Source organism: Sinohyriopsis cumingii, chromosome 19, assembly GCF_028554795.1.
Source record: "Sinohyriopsis cumingii isolate HCF-2022 chromosome 19, ASM2855479v2, whole genome shotgun sequence".
NCBI classification, from domain to species: domain Eukaryota; kingdom Metazoa; phylum Mollusca; class Bivalvia; order Unionida; family Unionidae; genus Sinohyriopsis; species Sinohyriopsis cumingii.
Window position 1 is genome coordinate 61,300,274 of NC_142979.1, and position 25,075 is coordinate 61,325,348.

Consider the following 25,075-nt stretch of genomic DNA (forward strand, 5'->3'; position numbering starts at 1 on the left):
TGTCGAATCGCATCATTGAAAATGGTTTTGGAGTCTTTATGACCTTTTTGATATTTTTAACCTCGAAGAGCAAGATCGGTGAATCAGAAAAATATTTTATCGCATTTCTACTGGATAATTCTCTATCCTTGAACTTTTATTAGTATTTTTGACTCTTTCAAATAATACCCAGTAGGATAATCTCCCTACACGACTAAAATTGTACAGAATGGATATATTTGTTTTTGGTTTTGCTGGTTTTATCAGTGCTTTTAAGACATTATGGATGATACCATTCTAGAGAAATGGAAACTAGGTGCTTTTACCAAGGACACTCATGTATCGGACAAGCGAATCATTGATAATAGTCCGACGCTCTACCAATTGAGCAACCATAGACCGATCTTAAGAAGAAATATGAATGAGGTATAAAAGTTGCTATAAAATGTTGATTTAAATGAAAATGGTCTGTATTAAAGACATTAAGAAACCGTCATCAGTGCCTGTACATTGTATGGAGTACACAATGGACACATGATATAGATGATGATCAAAGATCATCTGTGATTCTCTATCAGTACATTTTATGCATGAAATTTCTCTTTTCGTTTTATTCAGTGCAATGTTATGCACATCATAGTTGCTGATTATGCTTGTATCAGTGTTGTCTTTGATAACCCTGTGGTCCATTTGATGTACAAGTTTGGTTGACCTCAATTTATATTCACGTGATTTTCCTTATACATATGTAAGCAATGTAATCCGTTCATCACCTATTTTTTATTTTATGAAATTGGTATTCTTCCGATTGTTTGCAATTTTAAGGGTAGTTATTTGCGATACACATTACATATTGTTTTCATTATCCCATTAGATGCACATTTCTGATATCATAATCTTAATTCAGCATTTTTGTACAAACACACACAAGCTCAGTAGTATGAAGATGTACTCCCTCAGAAGACTTATGTTTAACCAAGGCTGTAACCATGCTGTGATTTGTAGGGCATGAAGACATGACAGGACGGGTAAAATCAGAAGAACAGATAACTCCATTTACCTAAATACAAGTGAACTATGTACCGCGTTAGCGTTAACTTAACTATCATATGATTTGGCTCTTTGCCAAACAAAATAGCGTTGCGATCGTAAGGTAGATTCTACAGTTAATACATTGTACACATATTATAAGCCATGTTTTATATCCATGTGATCGTCTTGCATTGGATTATGACATGTTTATGCCAAGATACGTGGTAAGTAATATCATCAAATATAACTTGGAACAATATGTACACGCACATACGTATCAGTTGCTTAAAGTTTCAATAAATTGACAGATAACATACCTTTGACATAAGCTCTTTAACTGGTCATAAACTTCAAAGGTTTCAAGCATATACATATAGTTCATATTTTGGAAATGACTCTAATTTAAAAACAATTTATCGTCAACGGTGGAAATTTATACCGTCTTATAATAACCTCTAGTATGTTGGGCGAATATTTCTTTAAGTATATGTAGTTAATTACTTTTGTAGCATTCTGTTATGAATATATAGCTATTAGATATTTTCATCTATCTCCTGAAATTAGATGATCAGAATGCTGCCATTACGTTTAAGATATTATTTTATACATTGTGAAGAAAATCGTATTCGGATTGAATCACCTATTTTGTAATCTGAAACAAACTGACCCTTCCTGTATATCAGCCGTATACTGTTATTAAAGCCAGAATTGGTATAACGAGTCAGATAATGTCACATATATGTGAGTATATGCCATTTTATCATTTTGAACATCTATTTTTAGCTTATGATGACAGAGATAGCGAGTTATTGACAATATTTTGACTTCCACACACGGAAAAATACATTTGTCTGTTTCTGGGTTCTGTTTATCATGGTTTCCCACGCATTATAATGTGATGTTTGGATCTTTTGTTTATATAATTTTATTAAACACATTTGTAAAATAATATTTGGGACTCTTCTCTTAAGTTATATTACATTGTAATTTATGTCGGTATTTCCTCGCCGACTCGAATACTGTGGAGGGTAGAACTCGTAATACAAAGGTTGACAGTTCGATTCACCTCTTCTCTCCGTCCGGGTCCGCTGTTTCAGCATGTCATAGTGAATGGCGTTTAGTCCCCATGTCCTGGGCATGATATAGGCACATAAAGTGCTGAAATGGAAAGTACATTTCAGTCAGCTAACACCATAGTATTTTACATATCTACAAAATAATGAATATGTAAGCATAATAATTCGAAACAAGTACGTAAATTGGATACTGTCTATTTTACATTTTAATTAAATGAAGTAGGTGAGGGAACCTTATGGACATAAATAGGATATGAAAAAAAGAGGAAATGGCAGAGATTGTCGCTGCAGAGGAATGACTGGAGACAAGTCATTGAAGGTGCTGGGGTCTATAAATATTAAGTTAAGGGTTCAATGCAGTATAAATAGCTGTATACAAATGAAAGAGAGAGTTATGTGTGGAAAGTTAATGTTAATACTAGTACCTTTATACCGTTTGATATCGACTACATGTGCATAAATTGAGATTGAAAACACCGTTATACAGAACAGATATATATATATATATATATATATATATATATATATATATATATATATATATATATATATATATTTTAATTTAATTTTAAGTCTAATATACTCACTACAGTTGTAGCATGAATTTAATGAAAGTCAGAGGAGTATTAAACTCTGCAGCTGCATCGACATACTAGACAACTTTGGTAGGGACTACCAGGAAGATGTACATGTTTAAAAATATATAGAATATCTTTGTACGTCTGACTCTTAAATCAATGTAGGAAAAATACGTGGACGTAAACATAGGACTTGAGCGATGTGGAAGTGCAGGTGGCATTCTGATTATCTAATCCTACAGGTAAATAATTACAAGGTAGGAAACCGATAAATGTGATGTACATTCCCTTATACCATAAATAATGTATCGATAGCATGCATGAAAAATACTTCAGCCTTATGCAAGTTTAAAGCATACATTTCATCCCTCTATCTGCAAACGCACCCCTCCCCCAGTTGACGACACCTATGGGCCATAGCCTTATAGGCATTAAGTTCACATTATTTCAATAGAGGATATTCAGTGCCCGGTAAACCTTAAACAAGTATAATTACGTAATAATTCATGAAAACATATGATAGAAGAAACGACGAGTAGACTCTATTTGTTTAATTTTTTAATCACCACAGTGATAATAAAATAAAAATAAAAACTTACTGCAAATTTTACCTGAGACGTGCCAATAATGTTAAGTGAAACTAAGCAATATTTTCTATTTATATCTCCTCAATAGAAATTGTGGCAGTAGCTCTATCTTTGGCTCGAATAATATATTGGTTGCCAACAAACCACATTGTGTTCATCTGCGCATCTGTCAAAAACAATTGGTTCCAGTAGGTAACTGTGTACAAACAGTTTTTTTGTTTAGCCGAAAAGAGATTTAACAATTTCAATACCGGCTTGAGTAAATTAAAAGAGGCACCTTCTGGGGATAACTACTATAGTTACGACCTATTAGGCTTGACAGCTGCTACATTATCACATCTCTACACCTCTAAATAAATGATCAGTTACATCTGTCATACCTGTACACGAGTTTATACATGAGTACACAAGTGTGTCTTATCTGTGTGTTTCAACCCATTCTGATTTTTTTATACAGCCGTACCCTGATATCACAAATATCATGGCAGATCATGTAATAACAACCATTTGTCAACTGCAGACTTGGGTTGAAAACGACGTTTAAAGGAAAAATCTAACCCGGTCTCGAGCAAGTTTTGTTTCTACACTCGGCAAACGCCTTAAGCGATCTGAACGGTGTATTAGAGTTACTTGCTATGTGGATTTACTGCAAACCAAAGAAACCAATCTGTCTATCTGAGCAACCTGCATCGAAATCAGCCATGTTATGGCTGAACCTAGATGAATCTTTCCACACGCCCAATCATGAAGAAACATACGTATTTATGATTAAGTTGCCCTACAATGTGTAGAACGTTTTCGAAGTAGTTGAAATATTGTGCTCGATTATTCTCTTAGGAGCATAACAAACCACAACGTTCTTTTAACATTAGTTACACGTGGTCAATAAATTACATCGAATATGCTAGGGTGCAAGGTTTCTTTGTAGACACGAACTTGTTCATATGGTTCAACAATTACAGCTATTTCTGATATTTACCTACATGGGCGATTCCACGCTATAGTCTAACTTAGGTGCTTTAGAACTGTATGACCCAGAACAACCTTTCAATAAACTATATCTTCTGTATAGTAAAATATGTACTAGAGGCGAGAGGGTATAGTTTCGTGTTCACGTCAACCTTCCTAAACAGACAGTGTTGAGGTCAGTTGCGAAGTAAATCAAGCGTTAGAAAGTTCAAGACTCAGAGCCGAAGGACTTATGTTGACTAATGTTGTCAATGAAATATACATCGTTTGATGTATTTTCTTGGTTCGAGGAAAAGAACCGGAGCGGAAGTAGGTTTGAATTTAAATATAGTCATCTGCAATTAAGTTGGTTTTGACCTGACCTTGTTTCATTTCTTTGGTAGCATGGTGTCTGCTTATATTCCATGACGACAGTCTCTAAAAGTAGTAAACATAACTGAATTCTTGAATTTTGGACCATATACGGCATGTTACATGTATTTGTTTCTTTGGTTCAGATGTTTCACCAACAATAGTTACTCAGTGAAACAACAGCGAAAGAAGTTTTTGTATGGGGACAAGTGACTATAAAGCCACCCCCCGCCAGCCATTACATGTCGACATATACTATCAGTTCGGTGCCAATCGGAGTAATGCATCTTGCTTATTCATCAATCAGATGATCGATCGGTGTTTCCGTTCATGTCTTAGGGTATATCGTAAATTTGACGAACGAGACAGGTTTGATGGAAGAATTGAGAAAAAATACGCAAAAGTATAACATTTATGAACAAATCTACCAGACAAAATATTTACATTTCACCCATCCATTGTGTAGTGAGTAAGATCAGGCTTCAAAAAATACCCAGTAAAAATAGCAGTTGTAGTATCCGAGTTATTAGTTTTAATACTACTGCTTTTACTATTATTATTGCTGTTAATACAACCAGCAACTAGTAATAGTTGTAGTTGTGGTTGCTGTTGGTTGTGTAGCTGCATTAAAACGTGTACGTGCCAGTTTGGGATATCTTCGTTTTGCTTATTTTCTTGTATAGCAAGGGGGCGGTGTAAAACACGCCTCCTTACAAAAGATTGGATCTGTTCTGGTAAGTTAATCCTTCAATTTGTTGTCAGGTAACGTTAGTCCGAAGCGCTACAATCAAATATGCCGATTACGTTGCTGATGTGGTAAAATGTACGTAATTGTAAATTGCATCATAGCGAGTGCGCATGAGTGCAGACATAGAGGCCTCGTATCCATATTTAGAAGTAGATGGATGAATTAAAGAGTTTGAGGTTTGTGGTTCATCATACGCAGCCTACTCTAGGGAGGTGGCCTGTGATGGGCTAATGATGACCTCATACTATCCTTTTTCCCCCTCTACTGTCTGAAGGTATATATATATATATATATATATATATATATATATATATATAGATAGATAGAGAGAGAGAGAGAGAGAGAGGTTGTAAAATGTGCTTACTACGTTGCTATTGGTAAATGTGTAGCATGCACACTTGTAAATCCAATGTGATCTGTTCCTGAGCAAAGACAACCCCGTTCTTCAGTACAGGGCTCATGGATCTTTTGCCAACATAACTTACTACCTTTAAATTGTCATGTCTCAATTGTTTTGTTATTTAGTTCCCACGTTCGCCATCTGACAAGGATAATCCATGTAGATACGTTATGATAAACTGAATATTTGACCTCGATGACACACCAGGACTATTTGCTTACATTCGGATTCCCAGGAATGACGCGCAAGATGATACATATAGGCACTGAATAGTTTGATCACAGGCGGCTTCCAAATTCTCTATTTAGGAAACTAATTACCACAAAACAATAATCCTAGTTGACTGAATACAATCAATAAAATATATAATTAACTTCATAACGTAACGTATGTGTATATCGCAAGTAAATTCTAATGCTTATGACGTAACTCCATCTTGGGCACCCTCGATTTCTCACCGACTTTCCGACTTGCACGAAAGTGGGCGATCAATCTGTGGAACTTTGTCCATGCGATAACAAATATGGCATAAGAGAGCTCGTATGTAGATGAGCTAAAGTGGAAATATTGGTAACGTTAAATCTGGACGTTTACGTGACCCATGATAGCAGATGGTTATTTGAGAACGTGTGTCTCCTTGTTCCTGGGTAGTATATCATTTTTGATTGCCCTCTTTCATTACTAGCTGATAAATGTTGCGTTTTACAATTTCATTCGTTTGCATTAGTTAACTACGTCACAGCTGTTCTTACAACAAAATGCAAGACAAACTTCCAATTTGAACGCTGTTTCAATTACTAAATTGACGTAAAAGTATGCGGAGTATAATCGTGTGAAAATTATGTTGTCCCAGAAGGTGTACTAAGCAATAACAAATTTAAAAACTTTGTATATGAGCAGCAGAGAGACTGAGCCCACCAGCTATTCGTTCCAACAGAATCCTCTATCGAGAACACTCTTGATAGAGGGTCTTATTTCACAAAATAAACCATCTATTCAGAAAACTATGATAAAATAACTCTTCTCTGCTGACCAAAGAAGTTATTTCATGAAAAATAACTAACTATAAAAATACTTCTTGACGATGGGTTGGTTAGACGAAACACTTGGGGGCTCAGTCTCTCTGCTGCTAGCGATGTAAATATTCTAGGATTTCTAGTTAAAAATTGTATCTAACCCAACTCGATACCGTGTCCGAGGATCATGTAAATTTATCGTTACAAATCCGTGTGGTTTTGCCTGAGCACGACTAAAGAAATTTCTGAATTTATTTATGTCCATGTCACCGCTACACCAAGTTCGATGAATATTTTGTAGCGTGTGTGCGTCAACGCCGTTAAATACCGCAAGAATGTTACAGTTATCTCTGATCACTTTTGGTATTTGTGTATAACGTTGAGTTACATAAATCACATCGGTGTTTTTGTGCCTGCCGCGGGAAAATATCCTGGCAGGGTTTGATTGTTTGTCCAGCATGATATCATCGTACACGACTAAATTATTAATACTCCCATCAATATCATCGATACTCGGTGCTTCATTGATATCAGTTATAAAATCAATAACATCTTCGTGAAAATCACTTTGATTTTCCATTATCGATTTTGCACTTTCGTTAAAATCTTTTAATATCTGATAACATCGCTGATCGTCAACAGACGGGGCTATCAAATATAATTTATCCCACTTCATCCACTTCATTATTAAATTAAGTAACAACTGTGTCTTACCCGACCCAGATGGACCTATAATAATCATTCGAATAGAATTTGGTAGCACTGAGTTATGTTTAATTGGCTCTCGTCGCTTTGACGCAGAAAAGTCAGTGATCTCCATTAGATATATCATAAAATAAATATGAATTTATATTGTGTGAAATGTCGAGCACATACCCCAACTGGGGATATGACAACAATTACAACAAAAAATAATCGACAAGCGCTTACAGGCAAGTGTGAATGATGTGGCACAAAAACATTTAGATTTATTAAAAAAAAAACGGAGGTGATATCGCAGCCAAGTTAACAAAGTTACCAGGAGATCCGTGGGCTAAATATCCAGGAGAAAAACATCTTCCAGGATATAATTACTGCGGTCCAGGAACCCGACTTGATATCAGACTTGATGCTCAGGATCAGCCCAATCCAGGTGAGTATCCGATAAACGCTATTGATAAGGCGTGTCATGCTCATGATGTAGCTTACCGAAGCAAGGATTTGCAACAGCGCCATTTCGCGGATGTGAAATTAATTCATGCGTTGGATGCCATCCCTGATAAATCTTTCAAGGAGAGGTTAGCATCCTGGTTAATAAAAACTGCAATGAAATCTAAGCTTGTATTAGGCGCTGGTAATTAATTATAATGGAGTCGATTTATTATTCCCCAAGCGGATACTGGAGAGGTAACGCAGCAATTAGTAAACTTGCCAGTGCAGCAAAAGTTACAGCAGTTACTGCTAAAAATTGGTTATCCCGACAGGCAATATGGCAAATTTATCTACCGCGTCCTAAACAAATTCACTTCGCGCATTTCGATGTTAGAGTACCAAATGAGGTTCATCAAGCTGATATATTATTTCTGCCACATGATACTATCCGAAGACGTACATACAAGTACGCGTTAACCATAGTTGATGTTGCCAGTAGATACAAAGATGCTGAACCGTTAACGACTAAAACAGCATCTGAGGTTGCTTCTGCGTTTGAAAGAATTTATCGGCGAGGTGGTCTGCGTTGGCCAAATCTATTACTAGTTGATCCTGGCAAAGAATTTCAAGGTGCAGTATCATCGTTGATGAAACAACATAACGTCACCATCAGACGAGGACACACTGAAATTCACCGTGATCAGGCAATTGTTGAGCGATTCAATAGAACACTTGCTGAGCGGTTATTTGAATATCAATACGCGAAGGAATTTATTCAGGATACGAGATCGCGCGAATGGGTTGCAAGATTACCAAGTGTGATAACTGCGCTAAATAATGAAATAACTCGAACAATCAACATGAAACCTGCCATCGCGATCACGAAAAAAAATATACCACTACAACGAAAGAAAGAAAAACAGCAAATACTGGGTAATGTTACAGTTAGATATTTATATGAACCAGGTGAACTTGAAGGTGGTAAACGAAGAGCGACTGATCCCATTTGGAGTGTTACCACACATAAGATATCCACCGTGACAAGATCCACTGGCAGACCAGCAATCTATAGATTAGATTCAACTGCTCCTCAACGTGGATTTACACGTGAACAACTTCAGGTAATTCCCGAGGACACACAATTGCCGCCAAAATCACTGAAGTGATTTCGATCACTTAACTAGCGCTGGCACCCCGACGTCGATTACACTCAAGACAGGTCAACATGACATTATCATGTGTATGACCGCGATTGTTATCTTTTCTGTCTACGGTAAATTGTCTTGAATTTTTATTCGAATACTGCCATAACATTATACAATTACAGCTCGCGCAGTGATTATTCTGTTGTTGTTTCAACGCGTTAATAAATTCAACATCAAGATCAAAATCGCGATTATTTTTTTTGTCACTCTGTTTGTAACCGGAGAGTTTTTTCTTATTATGTTGCTGTTGTTTTCATTATTAATTTTATCAGCGTTTGATTCATTCAAGACAATCCTTCGCAGTTGAGATATTCTTCTGACTCTGGACACAGCTAGGTAAACTAAGTTTGACCATTCGATTCAATCATCAACAATCCAGACAGTTGTATCAGAGATAGTCAGTCCTTGAGAACAATGAATGGTCATAGCGTATCCTAGCGTCCACGGAGATTTATTCATTTTTAGTGCATCTTTGGCAGCATCGATGTCAACTAACACAATATCATTCAATACTGAATTCTGTTTCTCTGTCTTTCCTGGAATATCAACATCTATATTTTGTAACCGTGTATCAGCTGGTCTATAACATAACGGCGTTGGCAACATTGGAAACGTTTTTTGTTGCAACCGAAATAGCTGCTGTTGAAGTGTGCCTCTGACTACACTGGTCAACAGTGAAATCATTACTGACTTGAAAAGGCCCTAATCTGTAGCATTTTGGTGTGCTGAACACGAATATAACCGTGAAAAATTTGTATTGGCTCTCGTTTTGAAGATATTCATATACCTCATTTTCTATGTTTCACTGTGTAAATTTCTCCAGTAGGACTGCAGCAACATCCGGAATAATGATGTAACATTGCATAATACCATCATGCTCACATCATCCACAGTTGATTGCATCATTTTCTGATGCAATGCAATACTAATGCCATGCGGCTGCTGAAGTAAGTTGACGTCAGCAGTGTACTATACATGTGTAGGCCTATTATACTAATGCCAGGCGGCTGCTGAAGCTGACGTAAGCAGTGTACTATATAAAGCCCAATCAGATAGGTTCAGCATTTAAAATATTTTAGACGTTGTGCGAGACAGTTCAAGCTACTGTTACATAAAACTTATTATTTTATCCATTTACGTACAATAAAGAACAGTAATGCCTCGAAAGTGTGTTAATACCGCGGACAATTTTTGCTATATTTGTGGGGAAGTGACATTTGCCAACCAGAAGAAAAGTATCAATTCTCAAGTGAAGAAGGCATATCATCTTTACTTCGGATGCAAGGTTGGTGACCAAGACAAGCCTTGGGCTCCGCATATATGCTGTGCTACATGTACAACACAGCTTTCACAGTGGTTGAATTGCAAAAGGTCATCAATGCCGTTTGCAGTCCCAATGGTGTGGAGAGAGCCAAGCAACCACCTAAATGACTGTTACTTCTGCTTGGTTCCTCCTCTTTCCGGCAGAATAACGAAGCGAAAGAAGTCGAGAATAGTCTACCCAAACATTCCGTCTGCATTGAGACCAGTTCCACATGGTGAGGGACTTCCTATTCCAGAACCTCCAGCAGAATATTCTCTTGATTCATCTGACGAAGACAAAGGTGAGTCGACCTGTTCTTCTCCTGGTCCATCAGCATGCAGTGATCCAGATTTTCACTGTGGTGCATCATCAACCCCACACAGAATAACACAGGAAGAACTAAATGACCTGATTCGTGATTTGGACTTATCAAAGAACAAGGCAGAATTGCTAGGATCAAGACTCCAACAATGGAATCTTCTAGAAGAAGATGTCACAATTACTGCATATCGAAAGCGCCACCAGCAATTGGAGCCTTTCTTCAGAAAGGAAAGTAATCTGATATTCTGTTTCGATATTGAGGGCCTCATGAATGCTTTAAAAATCACTCATGACCCACAAGAATGGAGACTATTTGTGGACTCTTCGAAACTGAGTCTCAAGGCTGTGCTTTTGCACAATGGAAACATTCTTCCATCTATTCCAGTAGCGTATGCTGTCCACATGAAAGAGACATACGATAACTTAAGGCAGCTACTGAATTCCATTGAGTATAACAAGTACAGCTGGCACCTCTGTGGTGATTTGAAGGTAGTTGCCCTTTTAATGGGACTGCAGCAAGGATATACAAAATACATGTGTTTCTTATGCGAGTGGGATAGCCGAGCAAGGGAAATGCACTACATGAGGAAGGAATGGACTCACAGGCAGAATGTAGCCATTGGAGAGAAGAATATCCAACACCCAGCTCTGGTTGAGGCTCAGAAAATCTTGCTACCACCCCTTCACATCAAACTAGGTTTGATGAAGAACTTCGTGAAAGCCATTGACCGGACTTTGCCAGCATTCCGATACCTGCATGAAAAATTCCCTCGACTCAGCGAAGCAAAGATTAAAGAGGGAGTTTTTGTGGGTCCTCAGATTCGAGAGCTTTTCAAAGATGACCGGTTCAACAACTTGCTGGAAGGTGACGCGAAACAAGCATGGAATGCTTTTCGCCTAGTTTCTACAAACTTCCTCGGAAATGTTAGGGCAGAAAACTATAAGGAACTAGTAGAAGACATGTTGATGAAGTATAAGAAACTTGGCTGCAATATGTCTCTAAAGATTCACTTCCTTCATTTGGATTTCTTTCCTAGCAACTGTGGTATTGTTAGTGATGAACACGGCGAACGTTTTCATCAAGATATCGCAACAATGGAACAAAGATACCAGGGAAAATGGTCCACTACAATGCTGGCTGACTACTGCTGGACACTCCTCAGAGATGCTCCCGAACAGCTGTACAAGAGACAGGCGAAGAAATCTAAGATGTAGTCAATGACTTGATTTTTTATAGGTAGGCTATTACAGTTGACCTTTTACTATTGGAATGCATTTCGTTATGTAAACATTAATTTCTTGCAGATTACAAAAAAACTAGAGCCAATTTTGCAATTTGACTGTCATATTCGTGTTCAGCACATAAAAATTGATAAGAATTGACTAATTTTATTTCAGTAACATGACTTTTGTAAAAATTTGTTGTCCAGTGCTATCTTTCTACTTGCCACTATCAAATCGTTTGGTTTCCACACGCGTAAAAAGTCGCTCATCGAAGTTTCAGGAATTATCTCGCGCATAATTTCACATTGAATTTTATTCGGTTGTAATCTGATTAGTGTTTTAAATTCTTTCAACGTTGCATCAAGTGCTCTATGATCATCAGACACTTCTTCGTAATAATCAACAAAATTCCTCAGCCAATCATGCTGAGATGTGCCGACAAACGGAGGTGGTTGACCGTGATCGCCGCACATAATCACTGAAGTATTTTTCGTTAGTAGCCAATCAAGAAATGTTTTTAATGTATCTAACGGTACCGTACATATCTCATCCCAAATTATTATATCATTGATATATTTTGTTCCCATTCGATGTGACGTCCACACACCGCTGCTATATTTGAAAAAGCTGTGATAAGTACAAGAATTGACTCCTCGCTGTTTCATCTCCCTGGCAAGCCTGTGTGTAGGTGTTAGCACAATCATATCTGATTTTCCAAATAATTCAATCGCTCGAGTTGTTTTACCAGACCCGCCCGGCCCGTTCAAATAAACAGTTTTGTGTCTGGTGATTGGATCATATACAGACGGTGCGGAAGATATTTCTGGCATCTCGGATTTATAATAATCATCCTTAATTGCAACATCAGCGGATTCACAATACTCGTGTAACGTCTCGGCTTTTATTCTCCACGAACCCCATTCATCTCCGCCGCAGAATTTCATTATATCGGTCAGTGATTCTGAATATTTTTTATCGATATAAAATGAATCCGTGGCAACTCTAACTGCGGTGTAAGGAAATCGATTTGCCATCGATAACAAATTTATAGAAACATAACCCAGCATTGAAGATCTTAAATGTGTGCACTGAGGCGATTCTCCGTCGATATAACTTACAATTGTGCCCAACTTTTTTCCGTCAGACAAGAACACATCCTCCCGATTACAAAATATGTCTCTGGCAACCGCGTCGGCGATTATAAAATCCAATTCAGCTTCATCGATAATCAACCGCGAGTGATGTATTTTATGATCAAATGCTGCACCCTGAGTAAATTTACCGATTATTCTTCGTCCGAGATCTTTCGCTGTTTTTTCACTGTTACCGAGTTGGATCTTGAGAATTTTAGGAGCCTCACTGACGATGACATCCATCGGGGTATTTGGACACTCTCGTGCATACTCGCCGATAACTTCTTCGAGGGTAATACGCTCCGGTGTTGGCAACCAAACTGAGGTCTGCGGTCGATATGATATGATTGCTTCACTGACAGTCAACGATACCAGTATTCGGCTGTCAAGCATATATCGCAATAACACTATTGGTACCCAGCGCTTTTCACTGAAGTGTCTGCCAAACCAAACATAACAAATCTGATGAAGCCCTTTAGCAAATTCAAACGAAGTCACTCGAGCAAATCCCGTCAGGTCAGCGTCGGGTAAAACGCCGTTTACGGCCACACGTGTCATCGAGTTCGTGGGATGTCCAAATCGCTTAAAATATTCGCTGCACTCGCCGTTCCCGAGTAAGCTTCCTGGGTAGCAAGCAATCATATCCACGGAAATCATATCCCGATGGTCATATCGGGTATTCCACAGCCCGCCATGCCCGTACTCGACACACCTTAACTGTATATCCGAAAGAAACTGAATTCGGGTTGGTCTCCACGAATTTCTTTCTCTGGCGGCGTGAGCGGCAACACTTGGAACTGTAAAACAATTAACCAATGACTGCTCAATGTTGTCTTCGGTTTTCGCATATTTCTCTGCGAGTTTTTTCATTTGTTGTTGCAACGATTCTGTCCGGTATAATTCCCCGTTGGGTTTTACAAATTGATCATACTCGGAATCTTCGGAACTCCTAAATAACCACACTGACACAGGGTCGGTTTTACTCAGCGTGTAAATAGCATCAAATATATTCCCGCGATAAAATTTGACAACACGGTCTCGTGGAAATATTGTAACCGCATCAGTCCAGGCATGAGAGTTATGATCAATAATTTTAATCGGTGTTCCTGATTTTTTATAATGTTTGGAATTATATAATATTTCCCCGGTTAGTGTTTTTACTGTTATTGAACATTTTAATTTACTTGATAGCGCAGCAACATCATTTATTGATGCCCCAGTATCTTTGACTTGCTCAGCCCATGCTGCAATTTTTTCACGTCGCAGATCGGTTAAACCGTTTCCTCGTTTTGCGTTTTTAAAATGTTCCATTACTCGTTCAGCTACACAATTCAGCGTTGAAAATCGCATCGGGGCGAGTTTATCAATTTTTGGTTTTTTTACCGGATATATTCCATAAATGACTGCGGTTACAGGATACGCTCGAGCGTAATATGGTTTATCAATTCCGGTTAGCATTCCTGGTTTGCAGTCGCTACTTAACAGAATGGTCTTTTCGTTAGCAAGAAAAGGGTCGAGTTTGTCACGGATAATCCATTCATCGGAATCTGTTTGCACAATAAATTTTATTCTGAAAAAATATTTCTTAGTACGTCCATCTCTGTCATATCCATCAGCGAGATAATCAATAATTGTTTTTGCTCGGGCATCAGTCATTGTAGCATCGATGATGACCTCATCACCGAAGAAGAGTTCGTCAATGATATTGACTGAGTCAGTGTCGCGGATAATTTTAAATGACGACCATACATGAGAAGCGCCGTCGTCGAGAAATTCTTTTTTACCCTCGTTGATAATATTAAACAAGTCAGCTAGATACCGCCGTCGTGGATCCCTTTTTAGCCTGTCAAGATCAAATCTCCCAGCGCCAAATAAACCCTTCATATTATATTTAAGACAAATATTTAAATAAGAAATATATATATATATATATATATATATATATATATATATATATATATATATATATATATATATATATATATATATATATATGAATAACTGCAAGTGGTTAAAAGTTGGATTCGTAACAGTCTGTGGTAAGCCCTGCAGGAAGGAATTCTGCGGTGAACACATACAGAGCATCAAACAAGGAAGCACAGGACCCATACCATGCCTGCGATGTGGCATTGGCGTCAGGGATAAAGCACAATTATGTGCGGGATGCGGAGGGAAACGATTCCGGGAACTCAAGCGATATTACAATAAAAAAATAACGGAGACGCGCTAAAATCCGAGAGTGATTATATAACTAGGTTTTCAAACAAATTATAAATTAGACAAATACATTATTATATAAATGAGCCAAGAATTTGTTCGACATCCAACGATTAAAAATTATGAAGCATCTCGCGAGGGAATAGTGAGACACTGTAGATTGAAAAAACCGGTTGGTGTTGTTAGTAATACTGGTTATTTAATGTTTACTGTTTGGAAAAAAAATGAGTATCATAATCATCGGTTTGTGTTCGAGTGTTTCTTTGGGATAATCAAAGACGGTCTTGTAATTGATCACATTGATAATAATAAACTTAATAATAATTTATGCAATCTGAGAGCTGTCACACAGCGCGAGAACTGTCAATTCGGAAACACTGGTTGTTATAGTAAATACGCCAAGAAGGTTATTTCCATAAATTTAAATACAAAAGAACAAAAAACATTTCATTCGATGAATGCAGCCAGTAAGCATTTTGGTATTTGTGCAGCTTCAGTACGAAAAGTCGCAGAAAATGTGTATAAATCAGCTCTGGCAAAAAAGTATAATAATCAGAAAATTATATTTCGTTATCACGAGGATTTTCCTAACGGAGATAACTCCGTTAGGCATCTCTCATGCAATTAGTCCCCTCCCTTTGTGCAATAGGTAAATTTATCGAGTGCAGTATTACAGGTAACAGCAGACGATTTTCTGCACAAGGAAGTAAATAACTTCCCTTTATTTTCCCCTTGACAAGTCAAGGTGACAGCGCAAGAATGATTTTATCCTCCTTGATTTTATCAAGGCAAACGCGTATTTATCTTTTTTTTTTTTTACAGATAATATCTTTATTTTATTACACTTGTTCGTGTTTATGGTTCATCTGTATTTTTCACACAATCATATTTCAGAAAATACGTTTTCAACAAATCACGCTGAGCTATTTCTGAACTTTCAGGTATCAGTCAGTTTATATACAATATCGTCCTAACACTATATTGGGGTTTCGAAACCCAACGAAGTTGCACAACTTTCTCCGTATCGCCCCGTTCAGGGGTAATCTTTTACCCCAAAAACGGGATTGATTTTCGGGGGTGGGGGTGCAACTTTGTTGGACGTAGAATATAACCCCGCATCTGTCTGTGTTGTCTATATGTTTGTACCGTCCTAGGATAAGTTAGAATTAAGTTATATGTTTGTTCCGTCCTAGGATAAGTTTATATATGCAATTGTAAATAACAACTGCTGTAAATATGCTTCTACTGTAAATACAACTGCTGTAAATATGCTTGTACTGTAAATATTGTAAATATTATGTGTTTGTGCCGTCTTAAGATAAGTTAGAATTAAGTACTAGGATAAGTTATATGTTATGTGTTGTCCCCATATGAGCCTTGCTAGCATATCAAATGGTAAGCTAGGGGGTTCACAAATGGGGAATGTCTCGTCGTTCGCAAACACACGTTCTGGGCTTTCTAGACTGTTATTTGATAATTTAGGAGCTCATTGGGGGTAGAGTTTCTGTTCCCTCCTGAGTTTGGTAGGTTATCATATGATAAGCTAGAAACTCAAAGGAGATGTGATGTTTTTTTATTTTAAATATATAAAAATATATATAAATATGAATCAAGAAAATATCAATAATGTGATTGATGCTATTAAAAAATTAGAAAAACAAGGATTTAATATATTACTAAATGTTGAAACTATTCTGTCTGATTTTGAATCATTATATGAAGCTAAATATGCAGGGCGTTATATTCTTCCTGCTCAATATCGATTCATAAAGATGATTCAAAATAATTTGTATAAATCGCTAGCCAGCGTAGCGGAGGCACAAATAAATGAATTTGTTCCACTGTCTCGTGCAATCGAAAAGATCAGGCTGGCACTGGCAGCTGAGTATGAAACAAAGAAGATAATAAATAATCGGGTCAGAAAATTAAAGCATTGTATGTCCGCTGACAGCGTCAAGGATGAAAATCCTTCGGATTTTGAAGTCAATGATAACTTTGTCACGGATGACCAAGTCATTCACGAGGAAGTAAATACCTCACCTTGACTTCGTCAAATACTTGGAAGTGAAATCGAAAGTAAAAAAAATATTACTTTTTTTACCGTCCAAATTATGCAATTGTCCGATTTTTCTGGTTGCTACTAGCAAATACCAGCGAAAACTGTCAGTGAAAAAAATTATGTTATAATAAAATTCTGCAACTGTCCGCGGTTGTTGATTTTTACTAGCAAATACCCTATCAAATCTGCGACTTTGGACTGTTTTTATCATTTTTACTAGCAAATACCCTATCAAATCTGCGACTTTGGACTGTTTTTATCATTTTTACTAGCAAATACCCTATCAAATCTGCGACTTTGGACTATTTCAGAAAAATACTATAATAAAAAATAAAATCCCGCAGAAAAAATAATTATTATATGAAATTTATACAAACTGCACGATTTTTATCATTTTTACTAGCAAATACCCCATCAGGATTAGCAACTTGGACAATTTCGTTGGTTTTTACTAGCAAATACCCCATCAGGATTAGCAACTTGGACAATTTCGTTGGTTTTTACTAGCAAATGCCCTATCAAAACCAGGAAAATGGTCAGTGGTGAAAAAAATCATATAATAAAATTATTGCAATTGTCCGCGGTTGTTGATTTTTTTTAACCAGCGAAAATTGTCAGTGAAAAAAAATTATATTATAGTAAAATTCTGCAACTGCCCGATTTCTCTGGTTTTTACCAGCAAATACCCTATCAGGATCAGCACTTTGGACAATTTTGTTGATTTTTACCAGCAAATACCCTATCAGGATCAGCACTTTGGACAATTTTGTTGATTTTCATAGCAAAATACCCTGTCAGGATTTGTACTTTGGACAATTTTGTTGATTTTTACAAGCAAATACCCCATCAAAATCGGGAAAATGGTCAGTGGTGAAAAAATCATATATAAAGTAAAAATTCTTTAGAATTTTCAAATATTTTTACTGCACAAAAAAATAAAATTATCGTGAAATCGTCCGATTTCTGTGATTTTTCCCCCTTTGACTTTCACTGCAGTATCTTGTCAAGATGATCCCGTGAAATGCACGAGTGAGCATAATTCATGATTTGGTCTGGAAAACATGTGATCGCTATGATATGATTTTCTTGTAGTTGTTTCAACTGCGATTCTGTCAGTAAAAATTCATCATTGCCGTATTTATCAATAACTATTTTAACTACACCTAATTTCATCATTGATGAAATCGACGACGCTCCGCTGAATAATTTTTTGATATATTCTTCAAGTGTTTGTTTTTCATGTATGAAACATTTCACGTGCTGATACATGCTATATTTTTTTTTATCATTTAATATAATTTATTGTGACAGTGCTGTCATTGATGGTGATGTTACCAACAGTGCCATCATCGTCGTCGCTGTCACTAACAATAAAATCACTGTCAGAGACATCTTCATCACTAACAATAAAATCACTGTCGTCAGAAATGTCGGAGACATTTTCGTCTTCATCACTAACAATAAAATCACTGTCAGAGACATCTTCGTCATCATCGTACTTCCGGAAATTCGAAGATTTTTTGGACATTATTGTGATATGATATTATTAATTGAAAGTCTACGATTTGAAAATCGTTTCACGATTTCACCAGCAAATTAATACTAAGTTTCATTTATCAGGTCCAAAAGTCTACCCTGTTGGTCAGTGACTTTAAAATTCATCCTTGTCAGCGTTGGATTCAAACACTGCAGAAATACAGGATTGATTGGCTCTTGTACAATCAAAAACCCAGGTGGTTCTTTAGGAGTAAATGAATATAGTATAAACCCTTGCTGGGCTTGATTTGATACTGTTGTGTCTATGTTGTAACTACCTTCGATTGCGTCACACACAAGATTGACCGCGACGACATCAGTGATATTTACGATTCCCGGAGAAATATGTCTACCATCGCCCGCTGTGGAATTATCAGCGCTGAGGATAGCTGGTGATGGCAGTATTCGCTTGTGCTGTTCAAGTATGTCATCGAAGTATTCATCGACGATATCAGTGACGTGTTTTCGTAAGATGACCGGGGAAACATATCCTGGTAATTTAAAATTCGGTAGTTCAGCTTCGCTCAGCCGGAACTTATCGAGAAATCCTTGTTTATCACGGGGTTGACTGACAATTACTGCTTGAATCATTCGCTGGTTATAATATTCCATATCCGCGGCAATCTGATTTAATATCTCAATTCGTTTAATAATTTCTTCACGTGAACCTGTTACATCAGAAATATGTTCCTGGAAGCGTTGCCGTAGATGCGCTAGTTGCGCTCTATGCAACACATTAATAATTTTAAAATATTCAGTAATTTCGCTCAGGCTAAAAGGAATACTTCCCCAACGCCCCTCTATAACCGGTTTTCTCCGTAAAAATTTCCACTCAATATCACTGCCACCTTCACGGGTGGACCAGTTAACAAACGTTACATTTTTTATATTATCAAAATGTTCTTTGTATGACGGTGTAATTCCGTGACATGACTGCGCGTCAGTGATATAATCGGACTTTTTAGGTTCTGGTGGTTTCGGTGGTGTCGGTGGTGTCGGTGGTGGATTTTCAGGCCATCCTAATACTATTCTGATTGAACTGTTATAAATGTCTACGTGGTAACCCGGTGTAGCAACTTCGATGATCGTTGACAACGTTGGCTCGTGTGCGATTATTGATATTTTTGCTTCTTTGGTGGTGATACGCTTCATTTGACGCTGTATTTCTTTGTTGATTTCTTCTATCTGATAAGACCCTGTTGGTAAATGAATGACGTTCCAATCTGGAGTACCGTCGGGGTTATTCTGATACGAAAATACAAATGAATTATTCGGCGATTGTCCGTGAAATGATCTCGGCCTGATATTTGGCCAACTGTTATATACTCTTAATTGTGCCAACGCGATTTCTTTTACTAAAATTGCAGTTGGAAAATTAATATTAAACTCTGGTTGCGTCGAAGATATTGTTATCATTGATGTTTTTACCGGAGTTGTGTTCGCGGCTATATCTTGAAGTATCTCCGTCATTATTTATCTTCATCGTTTTCAAATTAAAATTCTTTGTGCGCTCGTAATCGTTGTATGCGCTGGACATCAATGTGAATTCGGAATCGGATATAACTGTATCGTCAAGGCTGGATGATATCAACGAGGACAATTTCGAGTAGGTGCTTGTGGCCGCGTTGTTTAACTTTTCATGCTCGTGTAATTTGGTTAGCGCGCACGAGGATATTTTTTTTGCAATTATATTAGCAACTCCTGCAATCGTTGTTGATGCTGAAATTGTGATTGTAATCGCGATTGCAATTGTCACTGGTGTCAGCGCTGATAATAGCACCCCAGTAGATGCAACTACCGCGGATACCGAATACACTATTGTGTCTAATACAGTTACACGCCGTTTGTATTTTTTTATCTTTGTTGCGCATTTGTCAATAGTGTTTTTTAACTCTGACTGCCATTCGCGTACCTGATCATATCTATATTGCTGAGCATCTAATGTTGTCGTTGATGCTGATTTCATTTTATTATTTTACGCGGTAACCAATTGAGGTGTTTCAGCTACAAATTCCAAACACCACCAGTAGGATGTTGCGGTTAATTTCTTGTCTGCGGCTTCAAGTATAAATATTTCTTCGGTTCCGCTGTTTAATACAATAGTCACAACCCCGGAATACTTATCGGTGGAATGTCTCCAGGGATATGTTGTGAAGATTTCAAATTTAGCGGCACTGAATACAGACAGTCTATACACGCCAGTGGCTGTTGCTGTATATTTGATAGTATTATTTTGTCGGGACCATGTTGCGAATCCCGATGATACCGTATATGTTATGTTGGTGATATGCCCCGGGGTAACTCCAGTGGGGACTTTAATCAGACTTGTTTTGTTAACGATCTCAGGAATCCCCGCTACGATGTTTTGCTGTGTTTGTTTGATCGTGTTAATGTTATTTTCTATTTTCTGGATTTGATCTGAAAAACTTTTTTTCTGTTCTGACTACACCTAACCGGGTATTAATCTTGTTGATATCGTTGGCGTTATTAGTAAGATTTGGTATGATTTCAGAAAGTTTCATGTCGATGACTGGAGGAACCCCAAAGAACTTATCAATGGACTCATCAGCTTTTGCGAAGTTTCTTCGAAGTCTTGTAAACGCGCCTACGTGAACATCATACTCTGCCCGCAACGTGGTTAGTTTACCGTCAATGGTGTCTACATATTGTTTGTTTGCGGCATCTTCCGGGGATGTTGGATCTCTTAAAACGGTTATTTTGTTACCGTTCATGCTGAGTTCACCTGTCATTGTATCACCGGTCTTCGCTACACGTTCCCCTGTGGCTTTTCGTGCATCATCTCGAAGCGCCGCGATTGATATCAGTGAATCTCTGATTCTGCCGCTGTCAGTGAATACAACGATGTTGTCCGTGGTAGCTCCAATAACCCTGCGAATTATGTCATTCCACTTAATGTTACTGGTTTTTAGCTTGCCATGTCGATCTTGAAAAATTACAACCTCATCTGGGTCTATCCCGGTTAACGTTAAAAGATTATCAATTTCATCTTTGGTCGCATACTTTGATAAATCGATATCTTTTTTTCTTCCTTGGTTCTGCTTGATCTTCCGTAAATATCAACCATTATTAGTTATGGGGTTGTTTAAATTTGGAAATCACATCTGTGGTGTATTCATGCACGACTTTGTGAGGAGAACTCGCTGATTTCGAGATCGCATCAAGAACATTTAATACTTCACGGCCACATATCGGAGGATCGGTCAGTGTTTGTGTTGGTAACGTTGAATACCAAACTTTCGCCGTTGACGAAGTCAGCGGGGATACATATCGAAGAAACTCAATTGGCGGAGCTAGCCCGTACGAATCAAAATAGACAATTCCACGTGGATCGATCGTGTAAGCAACCCAGTTAGTTCCAGGACCGTTTTTGTTGTCGAGATTAATAATTCCGGTTTCTGGATTATTCGGTCGTGCTGGTAATTGATCTCGCATAAAGACACCTCTGAAATTCTTTATACGCAATTTTTTAACAGCATCGAGTAAATCAAAATTGCTCGCTGGAAGCGTTTTTAAAACCGTTTTGGATACCATGAGGCTGGTGTTCCTGGAAGTCTGAGACCGCGGCCTGTTTTTTTTTCTATATCCTCGTCCGGTAAACGTTCTAGTTACACCAGCCACAAGTGGTCCCAAAATATCTTTTCTACCAAGAGCAGCTGCTGCAAGCGCTGGTGCCAACGCCGCGAGATTTTTCATTTGTTGACTTGGCTGCGTTGATAGAGGAGTTTGTCCAGCCATTGCTGCCATCATCGCAGGATGAATCATTCCTCCTTGTTTGTTATACCCTTTTCCGACTGCTTTCTTAAGTGCCATTCCAGCTGCGGTTCCAACTGCTCCAAGTGCTGCGGCTTTTGCTGCTGCTCCAAGTGCTGCTGGTATTGAAGCAGCTAATATTGGAATGAGTGGAAATATTCCACCAGACTTAACCATATCACGGACAGCTGTGGCAGTAAAATCAAGTTTGATTCCTTTTCCTGATGTTCTGGCTTTGTTGATCTGATTAAGCTGTGTTTGAGTGACCGATAACTTATTTTGACCACCACTAAGTTGTCCGTGTTTAAGTGTTATTGACGTTCCTGACGCTGATGCTTGCTTTGATTTTAGTTTGTTGATCTGACCAGGGGTCAGAGCGACGTTAGCGTGATGATATGACATTTTATTTAATACGATGTTGATCTAATTGTTTACATATTTTCTACTGGTGCATCGATGACCCTCATTCGGCCGCCAGCACCTTCAAGCAACATTGCTTGATCGGAAAGTATGACCGCGATTGCTCTAGCACCTCCAGGAACTGCTGGTGGACCAACTGCCCCAGCTGATACTCGAGCCAGGCGAACCCGAATAACTATATCAACGACAGATTGCCTGGTTAAATCCAAATGTTCCAACGAAAAGTAATAGATCGGATACAACGTTATAAAATCACGCTGGGATATCTGCAACCCAGTGTCAACGTTTTGATCACGCCCATCATAAGACATCAATCGATAATATGCCCGTGCAACAACATTTTGGTCAAAAACTAGATTGATGTCCTCAGCGGGTTCTTGATGTCCGTTTATTCTTAATGAAATCTCAGAAACCCCAAATGGGTCAAATGTCATTATAGTTTCTTCTTGATTATTTATTCCTTGATTTGCTTGAAGCGCGATAAATATATGTCGCGCTGCTGATATTCCCTGTTGTGATCCCAATTGCCACGTAAACAATCCAGGAGCGTTGACAGAAGTGCTATCTGTTGTCATTGCTAACCATGATAACAACGATTTTCCACTTTGATCCATAAAAGAAAGTAACCGTTGTTCTTCAGTAATTGATGGAGTCATTGTTGGCATCCACAGAGATAGTTTTCTTAACACTACTTTACCAGGATCAACTCCAGCAGCTCGCCATATTGCATCATTATCAGAGTTTTTCTGACAAGCACTACTGTGTGTTTTGCACCAAATATAACCTTTCGGACATTTCTACAAAATCCAAAAATATGAGATAGTGGAATAGCACAGGAAAACTATTCGTCGTCGTTCAGCATTGCTCGACGCATGGCAAAACCCAAGTTGAAATCTTCATTCATTGATGCAACTGCATCCCCAGCCGCATTCATCCTTACATTTCTGTGTTCTGGATGATTAGATGTGTCTTTTGCAAACATCATCGTTGGACCAGCCGATTTTGTACAATCATCAGAATATCTTGCAAGACCAAGTATTGTCGTGGCAACATCAACATTGTCCAAACACGACTCAATATCTTTTCCATCAATCGAGTATGTGGCTTTGCTAAATAACGCCATCACACCATTATTAACAAAACCAACACGATCGCCTATTCCATATCCAGTATCATCCGTTTTTACGATTCTACCTGTGACTTCAATATAAGCGTCACAGGGTAGAAAATATCTACTTGTATCATGAATTTGAAACTCAATTCTTCCCTGCGCGTTAGGTGTTTTTGCATCATAATAATAAAATTGATAATCGCGCAAGGATTCATCCTTTCTGACTGGTTTATCCATATCAAATGCTACGTCGGATACGCGTTGAAACATCTTATTGTAATGTATTATTATCTAAAACGAAGACCACTTCCCGCTATTAAACTTGAAGCTATATTTTTTTCTATTTCTTTGGAAGGTATCAGTGACGCTAGTTTTTGATTTGCAGTTTCATTTATTATTTTGCTAACATTTGCAGGCATATCTGCCGTGCTTGGTAATTTTACCGGCGGAGGCTTTCTGCGTATTAATCGTGTTAGTCTATCTTTGATTGTCAAGAACACTTTGCCGGCAGCATCACCGATTACACCAGAAGCTTTATCTCTAATAACATCAATAGCTTTTGACGATAATTGTTTTGTAATTGGTCCCGCCTTTGGAGCTATTCTTGTAAACAATCCTTGAATAACATTTCCAAGTCCATCTCCATAATATGCACTATAAACAGGATATCGCGAATTTACCACTCTGACTCGTCGGGTCATATGATGAGAGTCATGTATGATCATTTTATTTAATTAGTTATTTCTCTAATCGACTTTCAATCGCGGCGACTTTGAGTCGCTGTCCACGAGTTCATCAATAAGTTCTCGATAGATATGAGAATCCATGATGCCGCCGCGAAATAGTCGCTGACAGATATCAGCTGCTTCATTAATTATTTCTGGTGAGTTATTTCCGGCACGCCTTCC

At 37.9% G+C, this 25,075-nt stretch overlaps 1 protein-coding gene across 1 annotated transcript in view; it reads left to right on the forward strand.

The window, feature by feature from the left end:
- Positions 1-1,132: 1,132 nt before the first annotated feature.
- Positions 1,133-25,075, forward strand: part of LOC149775808 (uncharacterized) — a 39,785-nt gene continuing 15,842 nt past the window's right edge. The window contains exon 1 of the mRNA XM_089943614.1: positions 1,133-1,235. The gene's annotated coding sequence lies outside the window, so the exon portion shown is untranslated. The remainder of the gene's footprint in view (positions 1,236-25,075) is intronic.